Genomic DNA, 13,378 nt, shown 5'->3' on the forward strand with positions numbered 1-13,378 from the left:
TCTCAAAAATATACATATTACTATATATGGAAACTGTATTTATATTCTGAAAGTAGGATTCTTGTTAATTAAAAGCACAAGTTTACCTTTTATTTTATTCTATTTTAAACCTTTGGGTTAGTCAGCGAGTGATCACTTTTAGAATAATTAACTTCTGTGTATGTAGGGGGTGCTGGAATTGAACCCCGTGCCTTCACACTGAGCTACATACCAGCCCATTTATTTACTTACTTTTTGGGTGGGGAGGGACAGGTCCCACTAAGTCATTAAGCTCATTAAGCTGGGTCAAACTTATGATCCTCCTGCCTCAGCCTATTAAGAATTGGGGTTACAAGGCCAGGAATTTAGCTCAGTGGATTTGTTGCCTGCTGCGCAAGCTCAAGGACCCAAGTTCACTCAACAGTAACAAAACAAACAAACAAAAAAAGAATTGGGGTTACAGACATGATTTACCATACCCAACTCCAGTATAAAAATTTATGTTTTCTTGGACCATTTTATTTCTTTTTTCTATATTGTGTTATTTCATACAATTTCTCTATTTTTCACTACTGAATCTCTTATTAGCCTGATGTTAAATGTCCTGGATAAAGATTGGACAAAATCTTAACAAAATATTCTTATTAAGAAGATCATATTTTTTATTTTCCCTTCTTTCCTTTCCCCTACCCCTCCCATTTCCCCTATGCCTTTAGATGTTACTTTCTATTTCACAACATCAATTGTATATTTTGATCTTTATTTACACATTTAGTTTTTCACACCAGAGAAACTATTCAGCATTTACACATGTGTGTCCTATACGAAAGGGTGGAGGGGGTGAAGGGAGGCCAGGGGAATGGGGAGAAAATAGAACCAAGATACTCATGTAAAGGTACAAGATCCAGACGATGAATGTAACTGTATTTTATAACTAAAATGTACCAATGAACTTAATAGAAAAAAAATAAAATAATAAAAATAAGAATTTTTCAAAAAGAAGATCATAATACTCTTATTGATAATTCTTGTATTTGCATAGGTAATGAATGTTAGGGACATATTTTAATTAGAGTGATAATTATTTTGTTTTCATTTTGGACTCCTACCTTCATATCTACCAAATTTAATTCACAAAAAGAGAATAAACATCTCCAGAGAATAATCTTAAATCTTCAATATAAGAATATTGTTATTAGAATTGTAGAATTTGTGAGAACATCAATTTGAACTTTTTATATTTATTCAGGCAATAATAGTTTCTTTATTTTTACTGAAATACTTGCCAAATTGGAACAGCAAACTCAATATAGATTTGTCAAATGTGCTGGAAATTAAACTAACAAATATAAGACATTGAATGAAGCAAAAAGTGTTCAGGTTTTTAGTTTTTGTTATTAATATAAATACTTTTAAATGGTCCATCGGGTACTTGTTCTCAGTAAGCAAATAGTGTCTTTACAGGGTTTGTTCAATAGATAACTGAATATTACATAACAAAAGCAGGGAATTGAATGTGTTTCTCTCTGAAAAATTCCCCTTGGAAAATATTACCCCATTAATGACATTCTTTTAGGTTTGCATTTGAAAATAAAACTGCAGATAGATAAACAAATAGCTTGAAATGTAATGAGTTTTTAATAAAAAGTTCAAAATATTGGTATTCAAAGCATCATGCTTTATAATGACTTTGAATTCTGTGATCTTGAACTGCTAACAAAATGGTATATTACAGTAACTGCAGAATTTCAGTGGCAGTAAAATTACACAGAATTTTCACAGAGTCCTATAATATGATCACCTCAAGACTACATTGAGTGGAAATAGATTGAATGAAAACAAAAACCAGAAAATTGTGAGGACAGAAATAAATAAGGACAAGTTTTTAGGCACTTGAAATTGACAGTGAGTGGAAGCACAGAAAAAAGAACAAATGGGACTAATCTAAGTCATGCTTGGAACAGTGACATGTAGGGATGAATGAACCAAATGTGGTGGCCCTTCTGAGCCAATGAGCTCAATTGGACTGAGTAAGCATGCAGTTTCCTAAAACAAAAAGCAGAATAAAATAATATCCATATTTATGACATTTCCCCACATAGATGCATATATGTTTTACTAATCTCCACTCATTACAAAAATCATCATTGTAGCATTCATTATAAAAGCCAAGATTTTAGTAATGACTTTTTAAGATAGTCATATCACATATTATTTTTCAATACTTTTCTGGTAGAATTCTATTATGGTAATATAGGAACCTCTGTTCCATGAAGGCTAGAATATATTTGTGTCTAGTTTCTTAATGTGTGAGAATTATTTTATGTTGTCTATTCATTTTATTATTTTGTGACTTATGTATAGCCACAGTGGCCATGACAGTGTGTTGACTCTTTGGGCGAATAGCATGGCTTTTCACTACTAGCTTCAATGCCCTAGATACTACTAATTGGGAAGGAAAAGCACCTCAAAAACTCTTTCACTTTGGACAATAAGGCAGTGAATTCTCTCATTAAATAGAAAATATTTTATATCACCATCATGTCAAGTTTGATATATAATGATGTCACTATTTTCCTATTTGTGAATTAAGAGGTCATTTTAAAAATAAAATTCATTAAAATAGTTGAGGAAGGAGAGGTAAAGGAAGAGCAGGACAGTATGAGTGCAATGGAAATCACTGAATAAGTCCATTGAGCTGAAGTATAGGATCATTGGAGGCAGGAAAGGTGATGCTGGTAGAAATTCCAGCTCAGGTTCCCTTCCAATAGGGCATTACAATTCTCATAAGGACTTCTGAGACAGTCAACCCTCCGACTCAAGATAATCTCTCTGTAAAATGTGTGTATTTCTCTACATGGCATAAATGCAAGAAAAATCTGAAATTGCAGTGGTTATTCTTGGAAAATTCCACATGCACACGATTGGTCATTACCGGGTTCTCCAGCACAGTGCCTTCTGCCCTTTTTCCTTTGTGAGCACTTTTTATATGTATATAACCACTACTTTTGTTTTCTTAGTCCAGTTACTGGCAGAGTCAAACAAGACACCCTGCACTAGGATGTGTCTACCAATGGCATCTGGCGATGGTAGAGATCAGCAGCCAGCAGACTTGACCACTTGCATCTAGCAGTGGCTGCTATTTACTGGTAGCATCAAGCCCCAGAGTTGTAACCTGTACCCAAAGTCACTGGCAGTCTAAACTCAGGGCCACTCATAGAACTGCACTTTGCTGAACTGTGATTCTTGTCTGAATTGAACAACAGGAATCTCAACTGACAGCAACAGGAGTATTGTAAACTCAAGGGCAGCATGGAAAATTTAGCGAGTCCTGCTGACTGACAGTAAGAAATACAAAGTTCTGGGATGTAGCTTAGTGGGACAGCTGATCTGATTTGACCCACAGTACCATTAAAAATAAATAAATAAATAAATAAATAAAGTGATTTGATGTATGCAATGAAGAAAAAAATCTAACCAATTACCATTCTTGTTTTGTCTAATGTTTTTAGTTAGGGCAAGAACAAGATTTTGCTGTCTATATTTCTTTTATGTATGAAAAAATACTGGTACTTTAAGTGTGATAATTCACAAATACTGTTGTAGAGGATTTACAATATGTATAAAAGGTAAAGTATTGTCAATTAAGATGGAAAATCAATAATGTAATACATTATGTTGTCTAATATTAAGGTTAATATTTTGAAGTTCAAATTAAAGTTTATATTATATCACTTATTTGTATATTTATATATTTTGTATATTTAAAGGAAGACATTTGAATATTGAGGTTCATTCAAAGATTTAGTGATATCTAAAAAGACAATAAAAGGCAAATATGAGGGCATACTGTAATTTTAAAAGTTAGAAAACTCTGATTTCTTGGTTAAATTTATAATACATACATATTATTTAATTGAAATAGTGAATTGTATTCAGTTATATTGAAAAATAGAACAATTCTATTCATAAAGTAAAAAAATGACCAAGTCTTAAATAAAATCTGACTTTACAGTTTTATGGAAATTAGAATTTGAGCTTTTATCTGTAATCTAAGTTATCCTGTTCATAGGAAGCACAGATTCATTTTTACTGCTAAAGAATTAGTTAATTCTGAATGTTTAACATACTTTTGATTTATATTGGCCAAGTGCCTTTAAAATATTATATTCTCAAAATCATTTTGATTACTAATATCTATTTTAACATATTATCTCTTTATCTTGCTTTGATTTTTATGCATTCTTCTCTCTGAAAACTCTCGATTTCATTTTACTAAAATCCATTCCAGGGCCAGGGATTTAGCTCAGTGGTTCCAGGGCCTGCCTCGCAAGCGCAAGGTCTCGAGTTCGATCCCCGGTACCAAAAAAATAACATAAAATAAATAAAAAATAATAAAATAAAATAAAATCCATTCCATCTCTCTTTTAGGTCCAAGTATCTTTGGTTTTGATGCAGTATCTTTGAATGAAAAAGCAGGGCCTGGCCATAATCTCTGGCATTGTATTCATGTCATGAATCTATCGGCTGAACAGGAATCAGCTGTATCTGCAGAGGGATGTTTGTCTCTGGATAGCATCTCATGTAACCCAGAATTTATTTTGTTATCCCTCTGGAAAAAACAAAAACGAGAACCAAAAATGACAAGAGGATAGTGGGGAGAGAGAGATGGTAGCTCTTTAGATACTTTCATTTTTATAAGACAAAAATAATCTTTAAGATCAAAAACATGAACCGTTAAAGGAAAATTTGGCAATTCCTTTCTCTGCTTCTAAAACTTTTATCCATGTTTTGTAGTAGGAATAGAAGTAAGAACACTATCTCGTGCTACACTTCAGGGAGTATATGAACTAGATAGTGTCAGTAATACTGTCAGACTCAGCATCAGAAAAGTTGATGAGGTTGGACAGGCAGTGTCTCACACAGAGCTATTGTAGAAATAATACTTCCCCCCCTAGACAGCGAATATGCTGCCTTGGGAGAAGACTGTTCTATTTATATTCCTATAGATTTGTTTTCATACTGAGGATTACTAAACAATTTTGGAAACACAAAATGATGAAATTAAGTAATTGTTTAGCATCTCCAAGCCATCATAGGGGTTTCTTTGAGTTGGTGAATGGAATATTATCTGTATTTCATTTAATCTTTCTTAGCTCCTGTCTTACAAGTGAAGCATACGTGAATGTTGAAGTGCTCAAATAATTGATTTCAAGGGAATTCAATATTTTTGTGCGATTTCTAGTCCATGGTATAGCGACTGGTCATCCCACTAAATTAAAATATATATATATATATATGTGTGTGTGTGTGTGTGTGTGTGTATGGCACAGATATTGACCAAACTACCTCCGATACTGATCACACAGCTGACACAAACGCTGCACAGGAAGGGCATTGGTTGCTCATAGCGTTTCCACACAATAGTGCTCTGTCTTCAGGTGGAGACAGAGGGATTACGAAAGGGAGAGCATCGATCACTGACAGCAATGCAATTCCTTGTCCCTGTGTGAAGCAATTCTGAGACCAATTTAAAAATATATTCTGGCTGCTTTATTTGAAGAAAAACTAGCTCTTGTAATTCACACCATGATCCAATTAATGGTACCAGTCTAACAACGTATTCCGCACCACGCATTTCAGAAACTAATCTCAACCCTTGCCCAGACATTGAAAGTATTTATTTGATAAACTCTACCTAATGCCAACTAATTATTAGCATTGCAATAACAGTGTAAAGTGCCAGGACCTGAAAGGAAAACCTAGAAAGAACTTTCTCCTCTTCCTCTATTCGAAGAAATAAGTAACACTGCTGAAGGTGATAGCTTTTCCTTACAACAGTAACTCTTTGTTACTTAAGTTTCATTAACACTTGAAACCTAAAAGTTGTAAGTAGCTAAAGAAATTCATTGCTACAGGATTTTAGGATGTTAACAGCGTTGGGGAACAGTTCCAGAACACACAGGAAATCTCAATTTCTCCCCAAATTGAGTAATATCTGTGGAGCTATATTTTAATTTGTATGGTATCTTATAAAAATATATACAATAAAAAGTACCCACTCATATGTAATGCTAATATCATTAACCAAGGCATATAATTAAATTGTATTTATGTTAAGATATTTTATGGAATAAAAGCACATTTAAACAAGGACTAACTAGTTATTGATCATGTGAAACTGAACTTGAAGGTAAAATTTTATTAAAAGTCAACACATAAACATGATTACCTGTGATTGTAAAGATTAAGAAAAAAATTCATATTAAAATATAAAGATATTGGGCAAGATTAAAATTTAAAGACAAATGAAAAAAGGTATTTTAATATGTGTATTCATTATTTTTGGACACTTGTTTATGCATGAAATTTGATGAATCTCAACAAAATATTTAAGGTATATTATATACAGTAGTTCTATAAGTTAATTAAAAATTCTTAAAATAAAAGTAGCTTTAATACTACAAAATGTCATCATGTAAGAGTGAAATGCTTTTAGAAGGGGATTTAAAAGTGAGCTAAAGGCCTTAAATATAATTCTTCTGATAACTCTCAGTTGTAATTTGATAAATATTTGAAATTATGGAAAGAGTATTGAATTGCAAAGAAAATCTATCGCTAAAAGGTTTACACTTGCTTCTTGTAATGCGTCCAAGAAAAGGAAATAACATAAGTATGTACCACAAGTGGAGTTTAAACAAATGGCCATCCATTAGTTTTTCAAAACATTTGAAACATCTTTTCTTATGGTTCTTGACAGCTGAGGGCAAACAAGGTTCTTTGTCAATTTATGATGAGCCAATACCTATAAAGATCCTCTGAGATTACTGTGAGCTCCAACTAATGTCCATTCCCTTTATGCTACATTTGGGCATTCAAGAGTGATGTCTTCTGAGGTGGCTATCTGTCTCCCAGGCTCATTTAACTGAATACATAAAATGAAAAGTGATGAGCTTTTGGGGTAGACTTAATATTTGGCACATTAAAATCTAATTTATTATAGATTAATATGACCTTAACAATACCAGCTTTTCTTCATTTCATTTTAGTCAGGTTAAAAAAAAAAAGACCTTATGAAATAAGGACAAGCTGACTTAAAAAGTAGGTTTCATATTTGAAGTTTCATATACTTAATAATAACATAGAAATATATAACATTTAGGAAGTCAAAACTGATGTATGGTCAGACTTCCAGAATATACCAACAGTGTAACTTTAGTTTGACTAATGAGTATTATATTATTGTTTTACATAAGTAAATAGTAAGTACTATTTTTATTCAAATAATAGGGGATTTTTCTTAAAATACCAAGGTAAGAACACGAGTGTGTTATTTTGTGTGAACATAAATTGCAGGTAAGAATATAGACTTCAATTCTATTTTTTATAATAAGAGATTTGAAAAATACATAAAATGTTTTATAAGATTTGATAATGTTAGAATATATACACATTCTTAGACATATATATATATAGTGTAAATTCATAGATACAGCCTCTTTGGGGGCATTTGTTGTACAGGCTTTTTGTACTTTCTATTTAGATAACACAAAGCTATACATCTAGATTTATTATAGTGACAGAATTTACTTCAAATTATCACAAATGTGAAAACATACCGCAATCTCTTGTGCCTTTTATAGAAGTCATAAAATAGTTACGTAAATTTGTATCTATAAGTTGTTAATACATGATTACTGTGGACATCCTATATCTATATGTGCTTACACTATTGCACTTCAATTTATGTATCTGGAAGTCTCATTTGACCCCACTATTCCACTGCTGGGGATCTTCCTTTAACCATTTTCTAAACTGTATCTTCTAGGTTTGAGAAGCAGCTGGTTGGACAGTTGATGCATTAACTCTGGGAAAGAGAAGATTGTGGCCAAGAACACAAGGGCAAAATTACTTACTACTTAAGTAGTTTTAAATACATAAAAGTTATTTGTGTCTTTATAAGACCAAAAATGAAGGCTGAAAAGAATTCAAGGTTTCTCTAATTTTGCTCCCTGTTTCACAAATAAAGAAGTTTTGGATTTATTCAAAGTATTAATGCATGCAATATGTAGCACAGATCAGAGGAAAGGAGGGAGGAAGAGTTACACGGCTGCCCTTCATTATAGGCAAAATGTGAGAGAGATCAATGATCTTCTGCAGAAAGGAAGAGGATGAAAACAGGGTGGGAAGTGGGATGGGAGGGAAGGGAATGCAAAAATCAAGATGTGTTATGCACGTGTACCAACTCCCCACAAGAAATACAGTCAGGACGCACTGCAAACGTGAACTACTAAAAAATAAAAATTGAAAACAACATGATGCTGATGATATGAGCTAGAACAGCAACTTTATAGATTCTGTGCAAGTGTTTATTATTTACAAGTCTCTCACACAAACTTTTCAACCACTCCCTCCCTTACAAAGATTTCAGCTGTAGTTGGATTACTGTCACCCATCTCCATCCAGCCTCTCTGTTATCTCTCACCCAGATATTTTCTACATGTACTAGGCAGAATGGTAGCCCCTATATTATTACTTCTTGTCATAATCCAGGGACCCATCCATGTTACCTTCCTAAGGAAACAAAGTGTTGGCATATTTAACAAAGATAAAATCTTGAGATTATGAGATCATCGTGGAATTATCTGAGTGAGTGTAAAATCCAGTGACATATCCTTACCAGAGAAAGACAAAAGAAAATTTGAGAAAGACAGAAGAATGACAGAGTCCATGAGGTAGAGATGAAAGGGACACATCTACAAACAAAAGAGTACAACGACAATACAACTGTAGGAACATCTGTTACTCCCTAGGAAAATCAAGGTCATCAATCCCCCTGTACATATGAGAGCTTTCAGCATCCACAGGAAACTAATGCAGATTCTGGTACTAGACAATTCTACCACAAATTTTGGAAAATTTGAATGTGGTTTGGGACCTTGTGATAGCTAGAAGACTGAAAGAATTTGAAAAATTAGGAAAGAAAATGCCTAGATTGCTTCAAACTTGACTAGTGGTAGACTTATGAATATGTAAGTGAACGCCAGTGAGAACTTAAAGAGAAATCTGTAAGTCTTTAGAGAACAAAGATATCATCATATATAATATATTAATGCTCATATTATTGAAAATAGCTAAGTTAGTTAAAAATTATTATAAGGCAGTTAGATAAGCTGGGACCTCAGCATAGAAAGACAATTGAGGCACATTTACTGGTTATCATTGTATAGAGAAGAGGTACTACTTCCCCTAGAGAACAATAGCAGTGAGTGATATTCTAAATAGACATCAATCTCCTTAGTCCATTTCCTTTCAAGAAATTCCTTCTATGTGACTTGTTTTCCCATTTGATCCCCATTTAATCAATATTACCTGGGTGACTATACTTGTAATCTTATTGGTTGATCATGGTTTTGTCCCAACTCATGCTGACCTTGTAATTTTCCATTAGGTCTTATAATTTTGTCTCACCTTGAGCCTGCCTCACCTCCTGGCTTTGCACGATAAAAGGCCTTTGAAAAGCAAGGTCCCGCTTCTGTCTCTTTTGGAAGGAAGCTATCTTTCTCTCAATATTTTTTTTCCTACTGTTAACCTCTGTTGCTCCTAGAATTCATTCTTTGATTTTTAGAGATCATGAACTTGCATTTCAGATATCTAGCAGGTTTGGGAGTTACATATCTTTCTCCTACATCAATATAAATGTTAAATCCCCAGCAGAAGGGGCTTAAGTGGGAAATGAAAAACATGGAATAGGAAAGCGGAACAAAAGCAATCCTTGTTATAGGGGGCAGAAATGTATTTAAATAATGCTCTACTAAATACAGGGCAGAATTTGTAAGTGATAGAGATTACCAAGGGGTGTTAAAGTGTGGACTGACTTTTCTTTTCTGCTCATCAAAAAATGTGAAAAAAGAAATTGAGAAACTATGAAATAAAAATAATTAGTAAAAAACAGAAATTTTAAAAAAATGTGATGTTGATATAAGCCAGAACACTATTTATAACTAGAATTTGATAATTTGGGAGGTTCTAAGCCTGTCCAAATTGCAAAATTAAACATTCTAAAATTAGAAAATTCACCATTGGAATAATGCCTGCAGTGAGAGGGCTCAAGATAAGGCTGGATAACATTATACTGAACTTGGAATTATGGATTTATGAATTATGAATCCACTCAGAGAATTCATCAGAAGCCAAAGGTAGAAATGGTGATCCTCTTATTAGATACAGTTTCTCTCCTCTGGATTGAGAATTTCTACTATATTAGAGTTTCACTAATTTATTTTGAAAATGATAACTTCTTTTCTGTTTTTACAGATTCATAAATGGTGAGGAATTTTTATCTCAGAATGGATAGTATGCAGTGTTTTACCTATATTGATTTTACTGAGTTAAATAATGAGATTGTGGCTTTTAAATTGATGACATATACATGAGATTGAGTATTTAGAACTAATTTTTCACCTTCTTGGAATGTTGGTATGGGTTAAATATATTTTGTATATGGAATGTACATAAATTTTGAAAGGACAGAGGGTAAACCACAGTAGATTGGTAACTTTCATAAAGAAATTTTCTCATCCTAAGGCTTACAACTGGTAAGTGTTAACTTCTTTGGAAAAGAGCCTCTTTTGCATATAAAATTAACTAAGGATTTTTAGATAAAATATCATTTTTGCTTATCTTGGTAAGACCGAAATCCAAGGAAAAGTGTTATTACACAAATAAACACATAGAGGAGTGTGTGGTGGACTGACTAATGGGCAACTTGTAACACCCAGCTGAACTAAATCAGTGTGGTCTGGGCGTGGAGGATCCACCTGAAGACTGTTACCAATAGCCATACAAAAGAACTGTAGACGAACATCTTGGTCTGTTGATATGCTGGGAGAAGTTTGCCACGGTTGGTTTTCCTGATGCAAACTAGGATGTTCTCATCAGAGGAGGAGATCAGGGCCTCACTCTTGCTGGGAATGACCGCTCTTTTCATCAGGGGAGCTCTGATCTTCACCACGAGCATCACTTCCTGGCTCCAATGTGGATCCCTCAGCTTGGTTGCATAAGTCCTTCATCTCAACAGTGTGGATTTTCTGGCTTCCACCACCACTGGCCTTTGGGCCTTCCAGGTGCTGATCCTTGATATGGACAAGCATGAAACACTGCCATGGGCTCTAGGCCACTGGCTGGATTTGACGAGGACATTGCCTTGGACTCTAGGCCTTCAGCTGGACTTGTGTGGGAAACTGCTCAGATCTAGGCCCCCATTTGAATCCTTTGGGCTTCTAGTGTGTGGTTAATCTCTTGCAGTCTTTTGCATTTGACTCTTTGGGTAATTATCATAAAATGACCTTATAAGTTATGTGTCCGGTATTTAATGTATTCCCTCGCTAAATCCTTCTGACTACAACAGAGTGCCTACACACACATAATGGCAAGCTTTTGGGAAGCTTTGAGCCAGTCAGAAGAGAAGACATAGAGAAAAGTGGAATGTAAAGTGACCCCATTCCAAGACAGCCAATACATGTCCATAGCCACCAGAAGCTGATGAGGAAATGGGTAACATTTCTGCAGAATCTGGAGGCTGCGAAAGACTGTCAAAACATTGGGTGTGTACTCCTTTCTTCCATGTTTGTGAGTGAACAAATTGCTTTATTTTAAACTACCAAATGAGGAAATTGGTCATAGCTGCCACATGAGAGTAATACACCCTAATAAAAAGCTTTCACATTTAACCTCATATCAACTATACTCTGAAAACTTGAATTAAAATAACAGAGATAGAGTATGCTAGGAGAGCGAGCCCCCAGGCCGCGGCGTCGGGAACTATGGTTCTTCCCAACATTCCGATCACTGGTACACCAGGAGTTGGAAAAACCACACTAGGCAAAGAACTTGCATCCACATCAGGACTAAAGTACATTAATGTGGGTGATGTAGCTCGAGAAGGGGCATTATATAATGGCTATGGTGAAGAGTATGAGTGTCCCATTTTAGATGAAGAAAAAGTAGTTGAAGGGTTAGAGAACTAAATGGCAGAAGGTGGAGTTATTGTTGACTACCATGGTTGTGATTTCTTTCCTGAAAGATGGTTTCATGCAGTTTTTGTGTTGAGAACAGACAACAGTATATTATACAAAAGACTTGAAACAAGGGGTTATAATGAGAAGAAACTAGGAGACAAGATCGAGTGTGAGATTTTTCAAGTTCTTTATGAAGAGGCCATGTTATCATACAAGGAAGATATTGTGCACCAGCTGCCCAGCAGTACATCTGAAGAACTAGAGGTCAACAGAAGCCAGATCTTGAGATGGACTGAGCAGTGGGTCAAAGGTCACAACCCGTGACTGGTCACTTGGTGCCTCTTTGCCCACCTTGTAGACACGGCCTCTAAGTATGTGTAAAAACCAAAACTATGTGGAAGGCCGAGCAGGTATTGTTATGCCTGCATTTCTTTTTCTCCATGAGAAAGTTAAACAATCACAAATATAATGAATACAATTATTATTAAGCATTTAAAATACACACCAGTTGCTAAACAATAAATCTGATCAAATGGGTAAAAAAAAAATAACAGAGATAAAAAAGACTTTGCTTTTGCGAACTAATAACATTTTTTCTTTCAGTTACATTAAATATATGATGTTTCTGACATATTTAAATGGGAATGTCCTATAGGCAATTTGATGAATGGGTCCAAATGTCAATAGAAATGCCAACCTTGAAGAAATAAATGTGGGAGATACTGACTCATAGATGGTATTTAGAGATTTGATAATGTTTGAGGGATCCTGTTTAAAAGGTTGTAAATAAAGAAGAACTGATTGATAAGCATTTCTCTGGAGGATTTCAGCATTTCAAGTAATGTAAGAGAAGAGTAAGCTGGAAAAGCAGACTAAGGCAGAAGAACCAGTGAGGATTTGTGGTTCGGCTGCCAGATAGTTCCCAACTCCACTCTTATTTTTTAACCTCATTCCTAACCTACTATCTTGGCTCTATTCCATTTTTGCCCTGCTGAGCTTTATATCATCTTAAAATCAAGGTCATAGTAGTAAAATCAGTGATGGTAGACTTCTTGTTTTGTGTTGATAATGAATGGCTGATACATTTTCATGAATTTGTTAAGTTGAAAATTTATGGCTGTTTAACATTTTGAAATATTTCCTAAAGACGTCTCCCAGAATATAATTGGAATCAAAAGAAATACATTAATATTTACAAAAATAAGGCACCTTTCTCTTCACTTTGCTAATGTCCAAAGGAAAAATGAGGGCATAAAGGTTTAAAAAATGTTGTACCAGAAAGTTCATTAGTATAGGGCAAAAGAGACAATGGAAATCAACTTGAATCAAAACTTCCCCCAGTCATACATTTTGTCTGCTATACAATTTGAAATAATGCC

At 34.3% G+C, this 13,378-nt stretch overlaps 1 protein-coding gene and 1 pseudogene across 1 annotated transcript in view; one reads left to right on the forward strand and one right to left on the reverse strand.

Moving 5' to 3' along the window:
* The window catches only part of Cdh12 (cadherin 12), a 1,034,931-nt gene that overhangs the window by 563,287 nt on the left and 458,266 nt on the right, over positions 1-13,378 (reverse strand). The gene's annotated exons all lie outside the window — the stretch shown is intronic.
* Positions 11,805-12,323, forward strand: LOC101706854 (adenylate kinase isoenzyme 6 pseudogene; annotated as a pseudogene).

The sequence above is a fragment of the Heterocephalus glaber genome, unplaced genomic scaffold (assembly GCF_053883595.1).
Source record: "Heterocephalus glaber isolate CG9 unplaced genomic scaffold, H.glaber_assembly_v1.0 deba00001538, whole genome shotgun sequence".
In the NCBI taxonomy this organism is placed as follows: domain Eukaryota; kingdom Metazoa; phylum Chordata; class Mammalia; order Rodentia; family Bathyergidae; genus Heterocephalus; species Heterocephalus glaber.